A 21,623-nucleotide genomic window follows, 5' to 3' on the forward strand; every position below is an offset into this window, starting at 1 on the left:
CCAAGCTTAACACTTGTGGCACCAGCCACTCCCCACCTCCACCCCCACCTCATCACAAGCCCCAAAGCAGAACAAGGGTCCCCCACATGTCTCAGTGAACAAGCAGATGCCAGCACCAGGGCCACCACCATTCTACCATGTGACTCAGCACAGCAGTAGGCAACAGCGGATGCCAACACCAGGCTCCCCCAAACGGGTCTCAGAACAATGCCAAGTGAGCTGCCAGACATTCAGGGTAACCTACAGCACCAGCCACTCTACCCCCACCCCAACCTTAGAGCAGCACAAGGGAGCCATCAGACCATGCAGCCTCAGCACGAGAGTCTTCCACGGTCCTCAGGGCAGCACCAGAAAAAGAGCCAGGGGCTTTTAGCCCCTGCAACAAGAAGCCTGGGACAGTACTCTTCACTCCAGGAGCAGAGTTCAACTTTAAAAGTAATGAAATAGATAGGGAAAGATTAGGGGAAAAAAGAATGTGACCATAGAAATTTATTATGGTGACAGGAAAAGACCAAGATACAAACTCAGAAGAGGACAACAATGTCAAGACACCTATATGCAAAACCTCAAAGAAAATTGTGAATTGGTCTGAAGCCCAAAAAGAACTCTTGGAAGAGCTCAAAAAAGAATTTAAAAATCAGATAAGAGAAATAGAAGAAAAATCAGGAAAAGAAATGAGGACACAAGAGAATCATGAAAAAACAAAGTCAACAGCTTGATAAAGGAAGCACAAAAAATGGGGGGAAATATACAAAAATTTACCAAAGAAAACAACTCCCTAAAAAGTAGAATTGACCAAATGGAAAGGAAGGTTAAAAAAGAACTAACTGAAGAAAATAACTCCTTAAAAATTAGAATTGGACAATTGGAAGTGACTCCATAAAACATCAAGAATAAATCAAACAAAATTAAAATAATAAAAAATAGAAGAAAATGTGAAATAGCACATTGGAAAAAGATCCAGAGAGATAATTTAAGAATTATTGGACCACCTAAAATCCGTCATCAAAAAAGGACCTGGACATCATACTTCAAGAAATTATCAAACTGCTCTCATCTCCTAGAATCAGAGGAAAAAATAGACATCTAAAGAATCCACTAATCACCTCCAGAAAGAGATCCCAAAATGGAAACTCCAAGAAGCATTATAGCCAAATTCCAGAACTTCAAGGTCAAGGAGAAAATATTGCAGTCAGCCAGAAAGAAACAATTCAAATATCAAGGAGCCAGTCAGGCTTACACAGGATTTGGCAGCTTCAATATTAAAGGATTGGAGAACATGAAATACAATATTCTGGAAGGCAAAGGACCTGGGACTGCAACCAAAAATTACCTACCCATAATCTTTAAAAGGGGGAAATGGTCATTCAAGGCTTTCAAGTTTTCTTATGAAAAGAGCAGAGCCAGACAAAAATTTGATGTACAATTTCTAGACTCAAGAGAAGCATAAAAAGGTAAAAATGAAAGGGAAAACCTAAGGAATTCAATAAGGCATCTCTGCACAGAAAGATGTGACTTGTAATTCTTAAGAAATGTTTCACTATTAGTGCAGTTAAAAGGAGAATACATAGACAGAGGATGACTTCAAGAGGATGATATGAAAAAAAATAAGATATGAAAAAATAAGAGGTGAAAAAAGAGGATTACACTGGGAAAAGAAGGGAGAGGTAGAATGGAGTAAATTGTCTCATAAAAGAGAGGCACAAAAGACCTATTACAGTGGAGAGGAAGATGGAAGGATGGGTAGTGGGCATTGCTTCAACCTTACTCTTATTGGAATTGGCTCAAAGGAGGAATAACATACCCAACTGATTGTGTAAAAGGAGAGAGGATTGAGTAAATAGGGGAGACTGACAAAAAGGAGGGTAGGTTGTGGGGAGGCAGTGGTCAGAGAAAAATACTGGTGAGGAGGGAAAGAGTGAAGGAGAAAGAGGATTAGCAGGAGTAAAAATAGGATGGAGGTAAATGTGCAGTTAGCAATCATAACTGTGAATGCGAATGGGATAGAACTCTCCCATAAAGTAGGAATGGATAGCAGAGTGGCTTAAAGACCAGAATCGTACGATATGTTGTTTGCAAGAAACACACTTGAAGCCAACACACACACAGAGTAAAGGTAAGAAGCTGGAACAGAATCTATCATGCTTCAGCTGAAGTAAAGAAAAAAGTGGAGTAGCAATCATGATCTCAGATAAATCAAAAGCAAAAATTAGGTTTAATTAAAATAGATCTAATAAGGAAGGAAATTACATCTTTCTAAAAGACAGCATACACTGAAGTAATATCAATGCTAAATATATATATATATATATATATTCATCAAGTGGTATAGCATCTACATTCTTAAAGGAGAACTTAAGTAAGTAACAGGAGGAAATAGGCAGCAAAACTATTCTAGTGGGGGACCTCAACTTTCCCGTCCAGAACTAGATAAATCTAAGCACAAAATAAACAAGAGAAATCAAGGAAGTGAATAAAATTTTAGAAAAGTTATATATGGCAGACCTCTGGAGAAAACTGAATGGGGATAGAAAAGAATATACCTTTTTCTCAGTGGTACTTGACACCTACACAAAAATTGACTACATATTAAGGCATTGAAAACCCTCAAGATCAAACATAGAAAAGCAGAAATATTAAATGCAGCTTTTTCAGATCATAATGCAATAAAAATTGCATTCAATAAAGGGCAGTGGAAATATGGATTAAAAGTTATTGGAAACTAAATAATATAATCCTAAAGAATAAGTGGATCAAAGAACAAATCATAGAAATAATCAATAATTTCATTAAAGAGAATGACAACAGTAAGACAGCATACCAAAATTTGTGACATGCAGCCAAAGCAGTACTTAGGGGAAATTTTATTTCTCTAAATTCTTATATCAATAAAATAGAGAAAGAGCAGATCAATGAATTGGGCATGCAACTAAAAAAATGAGAAAAAGGACAAATTAAAAATTCCCAATTAAGTACCAAATTGAAAACCCTGAAAACCAAAGATGAGAGTAATAAAATTGAAATTAAGAAAACTATTGAGTGAATAAATAAAACTAAGAGCTGGTTTTATGAAAAAAAAAAACCCACTAAAATAGATAAACCATTGGTTAACCTGATTTTTTTTTAAGAAGAAAGAAGAAAACCAAATTTCCAGTATCAGAAATGAATAGTGAATTCATGACAAATTAAGGGGAAATTAAAGCAATCATTAGTATATATTTTGCCCAGTTACATGCCAACAAATCTGACAATCTAAGTGAAATTGATGAATGCTTACAAAAATATAGATTGCCCAGATTAACAGAAGAGGAAATAGAATGCTTAAATAACCTCATCTTAAAAAAAGAAACTGAACAAGACTTCAATGAATTCCCTAAGAAAAACATCCCCTGGGGCCAGATGGGTTCACAAGTGAATTATACCAAACATTTAAAGAATAATTAATTCCAATTCTATATAAACTATTTGAGAAAATAAGCAAAGAGTCCTACCAAATTCCTTTTATGACATAAATATGGTGCTCATACCTAAACCAGGAAGAGCTAAAACAGGAAAGAAAACTATAAACCAATTTCCCTAATGAATATTGTTGCAAAAATTTTAAATAAAATACTAGCAGGAAGACTACAGCAATATATCACAAAGATAATACACTTTGACCAGGTGGGATTTATACCAGGCGTTTTGGGCTGGTTCAGTATTAGGAAAACTATCAGCATAATCGACTATATCAATAAAAAAAACATAAATCATATGATTATCTCAATCAATTCAGAAAACACTTTTGACAAAATGGAGCGCCTATTCCTATTAAAAACACTAGAGATCATAGAAATAAATGGAGCTTTCTTTAAAATGATATGTAATATCTCTCTGAAACCATTAGCAAGCACTATCTGTAATGGGGACAAGCTAGAAGCCTTACCAGCAAGATCAAGGATAAAGCAAGATGACCATTATAACCACTATTATTCAATATTGTACTAAAAATGTTAGGTATAGCAATATGAGAAGAAAATTAAATTGAAAGAATTAGAATAGGCAATGAGGAAACAAAACTACCATTCTTTGCAGATGATATGATAGTATACTTAGAAAGTAAAAAACTACTTGAAATAATTAACAACTTTAGTAAAATTACAGCATATAAAATAAGCCCACATAAATTGTCAGCATTTCTATATATTACCAACAAAGTCCAGCAGCAAGAGATACAGGGAGAAATTTCATTTAAAATAACTGTAGACAATATAAAATACTTGGGTGTCTACCTGCCAAGACAAACCCAGGAACTATATGAATGCAATTACAAAACATTTCTCATGCAAATAAAGTCAGATCTAAACAATTGGGAAAATGTCAGTTACTCAAAGATAGGCTGAGGCAATATAATAAAAATGACAATTCTACCAAAATTAATTTACTTCTTCATTGCCATACCAATCAAACTACCAAAAACTGTTTTGTATAGCTAGAAAAAATCATAACAAACTTCATCTGAAAGAATGTCAAGAACATCAAGAGAATTAATGAAAAAAAAATGCATAAGAAAGTTGCCTAGCTATACCCACATCTTAAATATGTAGTAAAGTGGTGATCATAAAAACTATGTGGTACTGGCTGAGAAATAGAGTGTTAGCTCAGTGAAGACACAGTAGTAAATGACCATAGTAATGTAGTATTTGGCAAATCCAAATACACCAGCTTCTGGAATAGGAGCTCACTATTTGACAAAAACTGCTGGGAAAACTGGAAAACAATATAGCAGAAACTAGGTATAGACCAACATCTTATGCCATATGCCAAGATAAAATAAAAATGGGCATATGATTTAGACATAAAGGGTGATACCATAAGCAAATTAGGAGACTAAGGAATGTTTTATCTGTCAGATCTATGGAGAAGGGAAGAATTTTTGACCACACAAGAGAAAGAGAACATTACATGAAGCAAAATGGATAATTTTGATTATATCAGATTTAAAAGGTTTTGTACAAACACAACCAATTCAACCAAGATTGAAAGGAAAACAGAAAGCTGGGAAACAATTTTTACAGCAAATATCTCTGATAAAGGCCTCATTTCTCAAATATATTGAGAACTGAGTCAATTGATAAATGGGCAAAGGATATGAACAGCCAGTTTTCACAAGAAGAAATCAAAGCTATCTACGGTCACATGAAAAAAATGCTCTAAATCTAAATGATTAGAGAAATGCAAATTAAACAACTCTGAGGTGCCACCTCATACCTATCAGACTTGTTAATATGACAGAAAAGGAAAATGATTAATGTTGGAAAGGATATGTGAAAATTAGAACATTAATGCACTGTTGGTGGAGTTGTGAACTCATCTAACCATTTTGAAGAGCTTTGCCACTATACCCAAAGGGCAATCAAACTGTGCATACCCTTTGATCCAGCAATATGACTACTAGGTCTGTATTCCAAAGACATCATAAAAAGGAAAAAGGACTTACCTGTACAAAAAATACTTATAGCAGCTCTTGTTGTGGTGGCAAAGAATTAGAAATTGAGTGATTGCCCATTAGTTGGGGAATGGCTGAACAAGTTGTGGTATATAAATGTAATGAAATACTATTCTGCTATAAGAAATGATAAGCAAGTGGATTTCAGAAAAATCTGGAAGAAATTACATGAATTGATGCAAAAAGAAGTGAGCAGAACCAAGGGAACATTGTACACAGTAAAAGTAATATTGTGTAATGATCCACTATATATAACTTAGCTCTTCTCAGCCATACAATGATCCAAGACAATTCCAAAGAACTCATGATGGAAAATTCTATCCGCGCCCAGAGAAAGGACTGGTGTAGTCTGAATGCAGACTGAAGAATACTATTATCACTTTATTTTTTCATATTTTTATCCTTTTGGTTTCTTCTTTTACAACATGACTAATATGGAAATAAGTTTTACATGATTTCATATATATGACCTATGTCAATTTGTTTACCACTGGGGCAATGAGGTGGCACAATGGACAGAGCTCCAGCCTTGGAGTCAAGAGGACCTGAGTTCAAATCCAGCCTCAGACATTTGGCATTTACTAGCTGTGTGACCCTAGGCAAGTCACTTAACCTGGACTGCATCACCAAAAAAGCAAAAAAAAATTGTTTACCATTTTAGGAAGGGAAGTGGGAGAGAGAGAGAAAAATTTGGAAATCAAAAAAAAATTTTTTAGTGTTATAAATTGTCTTTATATGTCACTGGAAAATACAATTTAAAAAAAGAAATAGCCATTTTAAAATTTGCTACAGTCCGCTGCTCCAGAGAGTCAAGAGCAAGTTGGCTGGCTTCCCTTATATCCAATTCTCCATTAGGTAAAAGGAAGGGACTATAAAAGGCAGTTAACAGGTAAGAGGATCTCCATCTACTGGAAAGTATTTCTGGGCTGGTTCTGGGATTTTGTCCTTGGCTCCTCCTAGCTCATTAACATCACTGGATAATGATGGTAAAGTTCAATATACAAATGACGACTAGGATGCTTCTCTGATTCCAATCTCCACCCATTCACCAGCACATGGTTTTTAGTTCTTTGTGCTTTCTTCTCAATATCACCTTGCTTAGCTGACTTTTCCTACCTGTAAGCTCCCATCAAGGTCAGAGTCACAAAAACATTTTTAGTGTTTTATACTGAGGTAAAATATGAAACCTGTCAGAGCTTAAAGAATACTAGAGGGACTTCTGGTTAAGATGGCTACATGAGATAGAGGGAATTGTGGGAAGATGGCAGAGTAAGGCAGGAAACTACCTGGCTTTCCCAAATTCCCACACAAATAACTTGAAATAATGCCTCAAAGTAAAATTTAGAGTGGGAGAAATAATTTATAATTGGGATAAAGCAGTTGTCCAGCCTAAGTCAGCTTGGGAGGACTTTAGGAAAGATCTTCCCTCCTAGGGTGGTGGTCTGGACTCATTGAAGTACAGATACCTCTGAGTCAACAAACAGCAAACCCTGGGGACAGCTGTATGGGCTACAGCTTTAGCTTTGGGAGCTTTTGCCCCACAGACTGTGTGGGAGTCAGGCTGACGATCAGGGGAAAATGAGGAGGGAGAAGTGCTCCACTGGTGCTGGACACAGGGCCTAGACTTCCTGACTGGCCTCAATCTAAGACTGTGGCTATAAGTGAAGAAGAGTAAGCACATGCAGGTGATTGTGGTCACAGGGGAGCAGGGCCTTCCTGGTTGTTGTCACTCAAATGAGAGCAGATTCCCAGGCTTTGGTTCCAGGGCAGATGGATGAGCTAATGTTGCATGAGGGACCACAGAGAGCAAGAGAATTTGTGATGGCAGTGATGCTAGGGGCCCTGGTCAGGAGCTCAAGGAAAGAAAGGAGTACCTGAAGTCATTTATAGACCAAAGCACGAGCCAGAGAAGAATTTACCACACATGGCCTTAGACTACAGAACTTTGTAAGAACCAAGATATCAAAGGCCTTCAGGTAGAGCTCAGTCAACAACAAAAATACCTGAAGCATGAGACATTATCTGTGACACCCCAGGAGAAGAACCCTACCTTAACATAAAATTCACAACCAAGAAAAGGGCCATTTAAAAATGACTTAAACATTACAAAAAGCAAAATGGATAATTTTGATTACATTAAATTAGAAAGGTTTTGCACAAACAAAGCCAATGCAACTAAGATTAGAAGGAAGGTAGAAAATTGGGAAGGAATTTTTACAACCAGTCTCTCTGATAAGAGCCTCATTTCTAAAATATATAGAGAATTAAGACAAATTTATAAGAATACAAGCCATTCCCCAATTGATAAATGGTCAAAGGATATGAACAGACAGTTCTCAGATGAAGAAATTAAAGCCATCTATAGTCACATGAAAAAAATGCTTTAAATCATTATTGATTAGAGAAATGCAAATCAAAACAACTCTGAGGTACCACATCACACCTATCAGATTGACCAAGATGAAAAAACAGGAAAATGATAAATGTTGGAGAAGATGTGGGAAAATTGGAACACTAATGAATTGTTGGTGGAGTTGTGAAATGATCCAACCATTTTGGAGAGCAATTTGGAACTACGCCCGAAGGGCTATAAAAATGTGCATACCCTTTGACCCAGCAATAGCACTTCTAGGGCTATATCCCAAAGAGATCATCAAATGGGGAAAGGACCCACATGTACAAAAATATTCATAACAGCTCTTTTTGTGATGGCAAAGAACTGGAAATTGAGAGGATGCCCATCATTTGGGGAATGGCTGAGCAAGTTGTGGTATATGAATGTAATGGAATACTATTGTGCTATAAGAAATGATGAACAGGCTGACTTCAGAAAAACCTGGAAAGAGTTGTATGGTCTGATGCTGAGTGAAGTGAGCAGAACCAAGAGAATGTTGTACACAATAACAGCCACATTGTGCGATGACTAATATTGATAAACTTAACCCTTCTCAGCAATACAAGGATCTAACACATCTCCAAAGGCCTCATGATGGAAAATGCTATCCACATCCAAAGAAAGCTGAAGTTGAATTGCCATCTTTTTTTTTTCTCTTCTGTTGAGTTTTGTTTCCTCTTTCTGATGGTTCCTCCTATTGGTTTTAATTTTTACTTACAACACCACTAATGTTTACAATATGTTTAATTTAATATTTAAAATATGTTTAATAGGAATGCAAATGTATAGCCTATATCAGATTGTGCGCTGTCTTGGGGAGGGTGGTGGGGAGGAAGGGGGAAAAACATTTTAAACTAAAAAGCATATGGAAGTGATTGTTGGTAAACCAAAAAAAAGTAATAAAATAAAAAAAATTTAAATGAATTAAAAAAAAAACAGAGAAAGAACCTGACCATAGATAGCTACTATGGTGATAGAGAACATCTGGTCTAAACTCAGAAAAAGACAAAACAGCTCCTTGTAAAAGTTTCAAAGAAAAATTTTTAAAGGTCACAAGCCCAAAAAGAGTTCTTGGAAGAGCTTTTAAAAGGACTTTAACAATCAAATAAGAGAATTGGAAGAAAAAATTGGGAAAAGAAACAAAAGTAGTGAGATAAAAGCAGGAAAATTATGAGAAGAAAGTCAACCAACTGAAAAAAAGATCCAAAAACTTACCAAAGTAAATATCTCCTTAAAAATTAGAATTGGAAAAAAGGAAGCTAATGACTTCATAAGACATCATGAAACAATAAAATCAAATCAAAAAATGAAAAAATAGAAGAGAATGTGAAACATCTCATTAGAAAAATAACTGACCTAAAAAACAGATCAAAGAAAAGTAATACAAGAATTGTTGAAGGTTATGATCAAAAAAAGAGTCTAAACACTACACTTGAAGAAATTATTAAGAAAATTGCACTGAAGCTCTAGAACTAGAGGGTAAAATAGAAATTGAAAAAAATCCACAGATCACCACCTGAAAGAGATCTAAAATGAAAACTCACAGGAACATTATAGCTAAGTTTGTTTTTTGTGAGACAATTGAGGTTAAGTGACTTGCCCAGGGTCATACAGCTAGAAACTATCAACTGTCTGAGGCCAGATTTGAACTCAGGTTCTCCTGACTCAAGGGCTGGTGCTCTATCCACTGCACCACCTGGCTGCCACTATAGCTAAGTTTCAAGCTCCCAGGTCAAGGAGAAAATATTACAAGCAACTAGGAAAAAAGAATTTAGATATTGTGGAGCTACAGTCAGTAAAATGCAAGATTTAGCAGCTTCTACATTAAAAGACTGAAGGGCATGGAACATAATATTCTGAAGAGCAAAGGAACTGGGTTTGCAACCAAGAATTATCTACCCAGCAAAGCTGAGTGTAATCCTGTGAGGGAAAAAATGGAAATTTAATTAACTAAATGCCTTTCAGGTATTCTTGAGGAAAAGACCAGAACTAAAAGGAAAATATGACTTACAAAAATCAGGAGAAACACAAAAAGATAAAAATAAAATGCTAATAATAAGAGATTTAATGAGGTTAAACTGTTCACTTCTGATAAGGGGAAATGATACTTGTAACTTCTAAGAATGTTATCATTACATCCAGTTGCAGAAGTCCAATAGTCATTGATAATGTGGGACTGAAGTACAAGCAAAAAATGAAAGAAAGAGAGAGACAGAGAGAAGTAGAGTCACAGAGATGATAGAAATCATGGGAGCTGATTAGATCACCAAGTGAGGAATTGTAAAGAGAAAAAAAAGAGACAAGGGCAGAACCTTGTAGTACAAGTACCAGTTCTGGTGGAGCATGTAGGTCATGAAGATGACCTACGAAGGAAACTGAGAAGGAACAGTCAGACAAGTAGAAAAGAACCAAGACAGAATGTCATTTTTTTAAATGGAAGAAAGACTTGATCAAAGAGATGTTTAACTGTCAAACGCAGCGCAAAGGTCTAGAAGAATGAGGATTGAAAAAGGTCTTTCTATTGGGCAATTTCAATATTACTGTTAACTTGGAAGAGAGCCTTCCTTCTAAACCTTCAGCTGAGTGTAAGGTTCCTTATATACTATCTCTAAGATGTTAGGCAAGTCAGTCAGGCAGCTAACTTTTATTACACTCCTACTGTGTTCTAGGCATTGTGCTAAGCACTGAGGATACGAAGAAAGACAGAAGACAGAATCTATCCGCAGGGAGCACACAATCTAATGGGGGAGACAACATGTGATAAATTGTGGGAAAACAAGATAAATAGAAAATAATAAACAGAAGGAAGGCACTTAATTAAGATAGATGGAAAAAGGCTTCCTGTAGAAAGTGGGATTTTAGCTGAAATCTGAAGGAAACCAAGAAGCATAGATGGCAAGTGAGAATATTCCAGACACTGGAGGAAACCAGTGATAATGCCAGAGTTGGAAAATACAATGTTGTGTATGAGGAACAGCCAGGAGGCAAATGTCACTGGATGGAAGAGTACTTGTGTAAGGGTGTGAAAACATTGTAAAGGTAGAAAGGGGCTAAGTTCTGAAGGACTATGAATGCCAAACAAGCATTTTGTATTTACTCCTAGAAGCATCAGGAAGCCACTGAGGTTTCTTGTGATATGGTCAGATCTGAGTTCTAGAGAGTATCAATTTGATAGCTGAGTGAGAGATGGCCTGGAGTGGGGAGGTACTTGAGGCAGGGAGACCAACCAGCAGGTGAGTGCAATAGTCCAGTTGTAAACGGATGATGGCCTTCATCAGGATGGTTGCAGTGTCAAAGAAAGAAGGAGGCATAGGTGAGAGCTACTATGAAGGCGGTTGGTTGGTGGCTGTCCTTCATTCTTGAAGAGGACCAATATGACATTACTATGCTAAAGTCAAGTTACAGTCTGTCCAACTGTGGCTGATCAGACCTATAGAAGCTGAGAATGCTTTACCACAGGTTGGGCATAAACAGTTCACGTCAACATTTGACGTGGATTCTCTAAATATGCACATCTTGTGTTTCCTTTGAGCTACTTCAATTCTGCTTTGTTCATAGAGCAGAGCACCTTCTCTGATGTGGGCACCTCATGCTGGGTGGTTCTATACCAGTGTCTCCCATGTCACACAATCAATTCCAAAGTTCTTCAGAGATATCTAAACAGTGACCTTCATCTGGCTTCTTCTGACCAGTATAAAGGTAAAAATGGAAGGACTTGATTACTGATTGGAAGAGGTGGAGGGAGAAAGTGAGGCGTTAAAGAAGCCCCCTATGTTCTGTGTCTGACTGACTGCAAAAATGGTGGTAGCCTTGACAGTAAGAGTGAAGTGAGAGAGAATGCAGTGTTTAGTGGGAAAGATCACAATCAGTTTTGGATTTGCTGAGTGTAAGGGGTCTAGAGGTCATTCAAATGTAGATAGCTAAAAGGCAATTGGAGAGGCCATTCACTTTCCTAATCCAATGAATAAAGGACATGCACTACATTATGTCTGAAGTCTCTTCCAGTTCTAAATAAAAGTAACAGCTCACATTTGTATAGCATTGAAAGGTTTGCAAAGCCCTTTACAAACTTTATTTCATTTGATCCTCACAACAGCCCTCGGGGCTAGTTGCCATTATTATCCCCATTTTAAGCTGAGAGAAACTAAGGCAGAGAGGTTGATTAATTTATCCAGGGTCACATGGCTAGTAAATATTTGAGGTTGGATTGGAACTCAGGCCTTCCTGACTCCAAGTCTCATGCTCTACCCATTCTGTCACTTCACAGTCTCTGGCCCTCTGAAGCCTGTTCTAATTAGCCCTACCCAGCTCCATTTACACAATGTCCCTTCAATATATCTAAGCTTGATTTACACTGCAGTCATTTGCCTGTGTTTGATACTATTTTATAAACTTTCCTATCACTTTCATATTAGGGTATCCTCTCTTTCAGGCCTTATCATAAGCCTTACTCCTACCTGGAAGTTTACAACCTTTAGCAGTGGGTCTTAGGAGAGACAGATGGGTGTGTTACACAAAACACTCAAGAGACAAACTTGCAGAATTTCCAATGCAATTTATTGCAGACAACACAAGAAAATGGAGAGTTTGAGATCTCCAGAAAAGTCAACCAACCAGCTTACACCTTATACAAAAACAAAAAACAAGAAGAAAAACCAACCCAGAATTTGTTACTGCGGTATGGAGACACACTCCCAACGAGTGCTAGATTGAAATGGCTCTCCTTCTACTTGGCTGGGGGAGAAACTTTTGAAATGTAGAGTGGGCAGTGATGATGGGTGGATTTCTCAGGCTACAACTTCATGATTGACCAAGGGAAGGGTTCATTCATGTCAAGACCTGGTTTCACCATTTGAGACACAGGAAGAGGGCAAGCCAAATGATGAAGGCCTGGATAGACAATAGCTAGCAAATGGGAAAGATGGGGAAGATCATTGCTCTAAAAGGCGAGAATCATCAGTGACCCTCCCTATGCACCCACAGAGAGTAAGAGCAGTGGAAGCCATGGGGTTGAGGTGCCCACTGGTTGGATAACTTACAAAAAGCTCTAGGAATTAAGGTCAGTGAAAGGAATTGGGGGGGGGGGTTGGGTTAGGAAAAGAAGATGAACTGCTGGAGGCCATCACATTTTATTTTCCTCAAGAAAAGTTGAAGGTTTTGACATCAAGAATTGACTGAGAGTGAACAAAGACATTGATCTAAGAGATGGCTAACAGGGAGCTCTGACTTTAATTGGTGACTGTAGAATAACTGGTAGAAGTGAACTTCACACTAGAGCTGCCACTAGAGCCCTTGACACTCCCAGAGCCACCACCAGAGCTGCTGCCTCCTCCTCCTCCTCCTCCTCCAGAGCTGGAGCCCCGGCCTCCTGAGGAACCATAGCCTCCTCCTCCAGAGCTGGAGCCCCGGCCTCCTGAAGAACCGTAGCTGCCTCCTCCGGAGCTCGAGCCCCGGCCTCCTGAGGAACCATAGCCACCTCCTCCAGAGCCATATCTGCCTCCTCCAGAGCTGGAACCATAGCCGCCGCCTCCAGAGCTGGAGCCATAGCCCCGCCTCCAGAGCTGGAACCGTAGCCACCTCCTCCAGAGCTGGAGCCATAGCCGCCGCCTCCACCTCCACCTCCGGAGCCATAGCTACCACCACCTCCAAACCTTCCTCCTCCACCACCAGACACAGACACATGGCTGGTGCTCACAGCTGTGGAAGACATCCCTGCTGTTATTTTGGGTACCACTCATCACTGTACGAAGTCCACCCCATCCCAAGAAGTTTTCCAGAGCCCAAAAAATCATTCTTGATACTTACACACACTCACGTTTGGAACACACTCTCCAGATACCCTAAAAGGAAGATAAAAAGACAGTTCCTATGACTCAGCTCAACAACCCCATTCTTCATCCCATACTTGACACTACTGACCTTCCTTCTAGGCTGTTCACTTCCTCATCACCCAACCTAAGTCTCTCCCCCCTGCCTTTCCAAATCATAGATCAATTCCCAGAAATCATTATAACAGCTTAAATTTCCAGTAGCACCAAAAGCTCTTCTTTCCACAAGCCTGTGAAATAGTTCAGTAATGCTTTCAGTCCACTGCATTTGGGGCTTACTACAAAGAGGGAGGAAAGTGGGACAAGGTGGAAGTCAAAGAATCTCACCTCCAATACTATCTTTACCATTTTACTGCCTGTGTGACCTCAGATCATTCACTTAACCACTCTGAACCTCAGTTTCATTATTGGTGAAATGAGAGGGTTGGATTCAATGGCCTCTAAGGTCTCTTTCATCTCAAAGTCAATTTTTCTATGACCTGGGGCAAATACTGGCTCTACAACTGACTAGCTGTCAGAGCTTAGGGAAGACATTTAATGCCTGTGGGCCCCTGGACTCTCATCTACAAAACAAGAAGGTTAGACTCCATGATTCCTGAGGGTCCTTTCATCTGTAGGTCCTGGGTTCCTCTAACCAGGGCCATAGAAGGACTATAATCCTTCTATAGGGTGTGCTAGGCTAAGGAATGCTAATTCTTCTTCATTAAGACTCAGGGAGAGAAAATGTGGGGAAATCGAAACATTAATGAATTGTTGGTAGAGTTGTGAAATGATATAACTATTTTGGAGAGCAATTTAGAACTATGCCCAAAAGGCTATAAAAATGTGCAGAGCTTTTAACCCAGCAATAGCACTTCTGGCGCTCTACCCCAAAGAGATCACACAAATAGGAAAAGGAGCCACAAGTACAAAAATATTTGTAGCTGCTTTTTCTGTGATATCAAAGAATTGTAAATTGAGACAATGCCCATCAATTGAGGCATGGCTGAACAAGTTGTGTTATATGAATGTAATGGAATACTGTTGTGCTATAAGAAACCATGAGCAGGCTGACTTCAGAAAAACCTTGAAAGACTTGTATGGATTGATGCTGAGTGAAGTGAGCAGAACCAGGAGAACATGGTACACAGTAACTGCCATGTTGTGCTATGACTAATTTTGATAGACTTAGCTCTTCTCAGCAATACAAGGATCAAAGACTTCTCCAAAAGTCTCATGACAGAAAATGCTATCCATATCCAGAGAAAGAACTATGGAGTTTGAATGTAGATCAAAGTATACTGTTTGCTCTTTTTCTCTTCTGTTTCCTTTTGTTTCCTATTTCTTCTGGTTCTGCCTAATGGTCCTAATTCTTCCTTACCACATGACTACTGTGAAAATATACTTTAATAAGAATGTATATGTAAAGCCTATATCAGATTGCATGCCATCTTGGGGAGAGAGGGAGAGAAAAATTTTAAATTCAAAAGCATAAGGAATTGATTATTGAAAATGAAAAATAAATTAAAATAATTAATTAATTAAAAAAGACTCAGGGAGCTTATGCCACCAGGAAGTTCCCCTGCCTTCCCCTGAGTGTGGTTCAATACTCTTCAGTGGTCATCCCTCACCTGCTCTCCTCTCCCTCCAGCAGCTTCCTATAGGTGGCAATCTCAGCATCCAAGGTCAGCTTCACATTATACAACTCCTGGTAGTCCCGCAACAGCCGGGTCAAGTCCTCCTTGGCCTTCTGCAGTGCATCCTCCAGGTCTGCCAGTTTGTTCTGGGCATCTTTCAGGGCATTCTCCCCACGCTGCTCTGCATCAGCAATGGCTTGCTGAAGCCTGGCAATCTGCAGGAGGAGACAGCAAACCATGCGTATGGATCAGGTCCTCAGTCCCCACTCACTACCACCAACAGCCACTACTAATCCCAGACCCCTACTTTGGCCCTCTCAGGAGAGAGCAACAATAACAGTAACAACAGCAATAACAATAACTACCGTTTAGCAACACTTGAAAGTTTGCAAACACTCTTAGTTGATCCTTGCAACAACCTGGCAAGATGGCTGCTATTATTATCCCCATTGGACAAATGAGGAAACTCAGGCTGAGAAAGGTAAAAGCCATTTGCCCAAGGTCACACAGCTGGTAATCATTCAAGGAAAGATTCAAATACAAGTCCTGTCCCTCTATCCATTGCCTAGAATGGTTAAAAAAAAAAAACCTGGGGCTAAGGACCCATTCTCCAGCCTCCAGATAGGAACTAGAATGCTCAAGTATGCAACAGGACCTTACAGACACCTAATATACCCCCAAAATGCATCTGTAACAACCTCCTTCCACATTCCCAACAGGTGGTCCTATGGCCTCTGTTTGAGTACTTCCAGTGACAGAGAACCCACTGACTCACAAGAGAGTGAATTCATCTGTCCAAGCCTATCTCGGGCACTTGTAACTGTTAAAAGTTCTTTGGCCTTTAAGTCCTCATCACAAGATTCTCTCAAGGAAACCTTAGTCACTACTGAAACTATGGCTCCAGTGGGGATTCTCACAGGTGCACAATCTCAAAATTGGCAGTGACCTTTCAAGTCATCTAGTCCAGCCTGGCCTCGTTTTCCGAGTAGAGAAAGCCTCACCCAACAACCCCATGGTAGCCCCAAGGAGGATGGTGAAAGAAACCAGTACCTGCTTCTTCACTGAATCAATTTCAGAATTGAGTCTCTGAATCATTCGGTTCATCTCAGAAATCTCACTTTTTGTGTTTTTCAGTTGGTCTCCGTGTCTCCCAGCAGTGATCTGGAGCTCTTCATACTGAGAACAGGAGAGCAAAGAGATGACTCATGAGTGCATCCTGACACACAGCGAACCTTACGTACAAAGTTCAAGGAAGCCAGAGGCCTGCTGGGGAGACTCTATCCGCTCACTTTGTGCTGGTACATGGACTCGGCCTCAGCTTTGCTCCTCTCAGCAACCTCATCATAGTGACTCTTGATCTCATCAATGATGCTACTCAGGTCCAGGTTCCTGTTGTTATCCATGGAGAGGATGACATTGGTGTTGCTGATTTGAGTCTGCATCTGGGATAGCTCCTACAAGATACAACACTGCTGTGAGTTTTGTGCCTTCCAGAGACAAAGCATGAACTGCCACCAGTGTACATGTGATTTTCCCATATTTTGTGTGATGCAGAATGAAGATGTAGGTCCATGTAGATGATCATGAGCTTACTTACTGTGTCATACAGGACCCTGTAGAAGTTGATGTCATCCGTCAAAAGATCCACCTTGCCCTGAAGGTCAACCTTATTCATGTATGCATTGTCCACATCCTGTAGAGCCAGAGTAAGAAGTCAAGCAACGATTATGCATTCAGAGGAAGGTGACCCCCTGTGGTTGCATGGAACAGCTTCTGGACTGAAAGGAGTCTGTACTTTTCCAAGATAATGAGGATGAAGAGGATGAGGAATTTGACTCCTGAGCTGACCTTCATTAAAACCCTACCCACCCTTTGGCATCTTGGGAATTTCCCTCACTTGCAAAGGGGAAGTCTTCTGGCTCTGCTTACCACGCTGCAGACAGGAATATGGGGAAGGCAACTTACTATGGGGGCCAGAGAGCCAGATAAGTATGATACACTGGTAAGAAATATTCATATTTCCCTTCAGCTAAAACTGAATCCACAGTTTGATTCTCCTTGCTTCTTTTGGGCTAGTATAGTAAACCTGGACTTATTTTCCCGGATTAAAATGTGAGCTTCATTCTATTAATTTGACTCGCCTTCTTGATGGTCACAAATTCATTCTCTGCATCAGTACGTTTATTGATTTCATCTTCGTATCTGTTGGAGGGGAAAAAGACAGGATGGATGGTGAGGTTTGGGGAAGGATGAGCCCTAGAGTTGAACATTCTAGACGGAGTGATGAAAAATATCATTGATTCCCTCAGTCCTGTATAAAATCATATCAACCTGGGAATGTCCTCTTATCTATCTCTCTGCTTCTGGACAACACAACTGTTCAACTTTGTGTAAAATACACTTCTATGAGCATGTAAGTTTCTAAAAAAAAGATAGTCCGAATTGCTTCTGAAAAGGAAGAAAAGAAGGAAGGGAGGGAGGAAGGGTGGAAGGAAGAAGGAAAAAAGGAAAAAAGAAGAAAGGAATCAGTGAAGGTGAGAGTGAGAGAACCAGCAATTTATAAGCATCTTCTATGTTCCAGGAGGGGCAGCTAGGTAGTGCAGGAGATAGAGTGCCAGGCCTGGTGTCAAGAAGACCAGACAAATCCAGCTTCAGACAATTACTAGCTGTGTAAACCTGGGCAAGTGACTTAACCTTGTTTGCCTCAGTTCCCCACCCTTCCCCACCCCATGAGCTAGAGAAGGAAATGGCAAACCATTCCAGTATCTTTGTCAAGAAAATCCTGAAAGGGATCACAAATAATCAGACATGACGAAAACAACTGAACCCCACCATTAATATAGTCCAAGCACCATGCTAATTGCTTTACAAATATTACATCATTTCATCCTTGCAAACAGCCCTGGAAGGTAGATGCTATCATTGTCCTCATTTTATAGATGAGAAAATTGTGATTAAATTGATTATATTAGATAGATTAAATGATTTGCCCAGGATCACACGGTTAATATATGTCTCAGGCTGAATTTGAACTCAGGGCTTCCTGACTCTCAGCCAGTATATTGTCCACTGGACCACCTGGCTGCCTCTGAGGAGGGGAGAAATGCCATCCAATTAGGCCTCTCTGTTCCCTGACACTCTCTAGAGCCCCCTCTGGCTACTCTCTGGGAAGCCTTCTCAGGGGTAATGCCTTGCTTGTTCAGCACAGAGGGAGCACAGGAAAGGCAGTTGGGGCCATACTTTCCCTTGAAGTCCTCCACCATGTCTTGCATGTTCTTCAATTCCGACTCCATCCGTGAACGGTCATTCTTCAGTTTATCCAGGTTCTGCCTGAGTCTAGATATATAGGCCTCAAAGAGGGGCTCCAGGTTCTGGGTTCGAGTTGAAGTGTCCACCTGCTGCAGCAGCTCCCATTTGGTCTGCAGCACCTGGTTCTGCTGCTCCAGGAACCGCACCTGCAAACACCAAGTCCCCCAAAGCCTTTAGCCAAGGCATGGGGCCTGGGAACTGCTGGTCCCCAAATCAAATCCCAGAGGAAGAGCAAGGAACAAGACAGGGAACCATTGTTTTCCCCTCATTCTCAACCAGGGCAAGCAAAGGAAAAGCAAGACAAATTAATTGGTATAACAGCCCATTTGATTTACAGCTGAAATCTTTCTTTGGTATCTCCCCCATTAGAATAGGAGCTCCTTTAGAGCAAGGCCTGTCTTCCTTTTCTATTTGTATCCCCAGCCCTCTGCAGGTAGTAAGCACTTAATAAATACTTTATCATTTCCTTCCTTCCCTCGTTTATTCATTCATAGCCATAATCAGCCCCCAACTCCATAGCTCCATTCAGAGCAGCCACACATTCCCTGACACTGGTAATTCCAACTAACTTAACTTAAAATTCACATGAATCAGTAGCACCCCCCCCCGAAAAATCCTGAACAGCAGAGAAAATGCAAGATCATCATTTTAATTTGACTGGAATGATAGTTCCCATTTCTATATACTTTAAAGTAAAACAAAGTGTTAAAAAAAATTTAAATCACCAGATTATACATGACTGTGGATGAGTCAATAAATTTCTATGGCCTCAATTTCCTCTTCTATACAGTGGCAATAGTAATATCTGCAGGTTCCACCTCACAGAGGTGTTTGGTGACTCAAATTAGATAACATAGGTAAATCACTAGGCAAAAAATTTTAAAGAGGTATGTCACTACCAGCTAGCATTGTTAATATCTATTATGGTGAGTTTTGCCTGAATGACTATCAAAATGTTTGCTTTTCCTAAGGAAAACCTCAAGGCTTACTAGAAGGAAAAAATCAGGGAAGCATTGCTGAGGAAACTAAGCTAGCATAGTTAGAAGCGGCAATGGATAATTGGGAGTTGACTGTATTGATGATCAAGCTAAGAGACAAAGAAGATTGTATGACTATTTGAATGTTTGACAAACTGGAAGAAGACTATAATTCCACATCAATGGAGCTCAGCTCCCAGAGGGCAGGTTCACCTGCTGAGTTTAACTTAGAAATGTTCACAGGACACTGAGAATACTACTTCCTAATACTGGGTTATTGACAAAAAAGAACTGCAATGCCTTTGTTAATGAGAATAATGAGAGCAATAATAACAGTAATAAAGAAAACAAAAAATAACACATAAGACTTTAAGATTTGCAAAGCAAAATATTATCTCATTTGAACCATGCAATAACCCTGGATGATAGGTATTATTTTAGCCCCATTATACAGATGAGAAAACTTAGGCAGACAGGTTAAGTGACTTTCCCAACATCACATGACTAGTAAGTGTCTGAGGCAGGATTTCAACTCAGGTCTTCCTGAATCCAGGATCCAGGACCTGGCTGGCCCTCAGACCATTCTACTGGAGCACCTTCTCAAAGTTCTCCCTTGCCCCTTTCACAAGGTTTACTCTGCCCCTTTCCCATTATTTTAAAGTCCTCCAGAAGTCTCCACCTCCAGCCTCTTTTTCAATAGAATAATAATTACAATAAATTCAATGTACTTTCCTCATAAGAGTCCTCCCTATGAAGAAGGTACTGCAAGTCTTTTTATTTCCATTTTACAGATGAAGAACCTGAGTCTCAGACAGGTTAAGCACATTAGCTACGATTATCCATCTGGTGAGTGCTAGAGCAGAGACCCAAACCAAGTCTCACAGACTCAGATCCATTGTCCTTTTCCCCTACACACACATACAGTCCTCTCTCCCCCTAAGAGGAAAGTCACAAAATGGCTTGAGAACTCAGTGGAGAAACATTTGGATTTCAGCACCAAAATGATCAGGCCTTCCATTAAGAGCAGTGCCTCTCCACCCAAAGCTATTTCTATGGACCCAAGACTAGGGATGCTCTCCTCTGCCTCCTTAGTTCATGTAGGCACCAGCATCATTCACAAGCATCCAGCCTCCAAGCAAGACGTCTTGGCCCAGAGTTACCCTTTGAGTCATCCAAGTATGAGATTCTATAGTTGGAGATTAGAACTCCCATTATTGAACCCCAATCCCTCACCTCACTCCTTTTCCTCATCTATTTCAAATAGCTCCAAATGTTCCCACCACCAGCAGCAGGAAACCACAAACACTCACTTTGTCAATGAAGGTGGCAAATTTGTTGTTGAGATCCTTGATCTGTTCCCTCTCTCTGGTCTTCACTTTTTGAATCTCAGGGTCAATCTCCACATTGAGTGGCTGCAGGAGACCCTGGTTGATGGTCACCTCCTGGATGCCTCCAGGGGGACAGACATTCCCAAAGCTTCCTCCACCAAAACCACCCCCTGGACTTCCAAAGCCCCCACCTAAGCCCCCACCACCAAAGCCACCACCGCCATAGCCACCACCGCCAAAGCCACCACCGCCAAAACCACCACCACCATAGCCGCCGCCACCGAAACCACCACCACCATAGCTGCGGCCACTGAAACCACCACCACCATAGCTGCTGCCACCAAATCCTCCACCACCGTAGCCGCCGCCACCAAAACCACCTCTTCCATAACTGCCACCAGCAACACTCTGACAGATTCTCTTGGAGCCACCTAAGTTAATCAGACTTTGGCTTCCAAAACCACCACCACCAGCTCTATAGCTTCCACCTGAAAATATGCCCCCACCTCCTCCACTCCTGCGAATGGTGGAGCTGCTTGTCACCCTGCGACTGTAGGAGACCCCAGCAGAGCCTGAGCTGAAGCCACCACCACCACCACTCCGATAGCCAGATCTGGAACTAAACTGTCGACTCATGTTGACCCAACAAGGGGACAGACAGCAGAAGAGAGGAGGAAGGAGC

General features: G+C 40.2%; 1 pseudogene; it reads right to left on the reverse strand.

Moving 5' to 3' along the window:
• Positions 1-13,078: 13,078 nt before the first annotated feature.
• Positions 13,079-21,623, reverse strand: LOC110194064 (keratin, type II cytoskeletal 1-like; annotated as a pseudogene).

The sequence above is a fragment of the Phascolarctos cinereus genome, unplaced genomic scaffold, assembly GCF_003287225.1.
Source record: "Phascolarctos cinereus isolate Bilbo 61053 unplaced genomic scaffold, phaCin_HiC Scaffold_1;HRSCAF=81, whole genome shotgun sequence".
Taxonomy (NCBI): Eukaryota; Metazoa; Chordata; class Mammalia; order Diprotodontia; family Phascolarctidae; genus Phascolarctos; species Phascolarctos cinereus.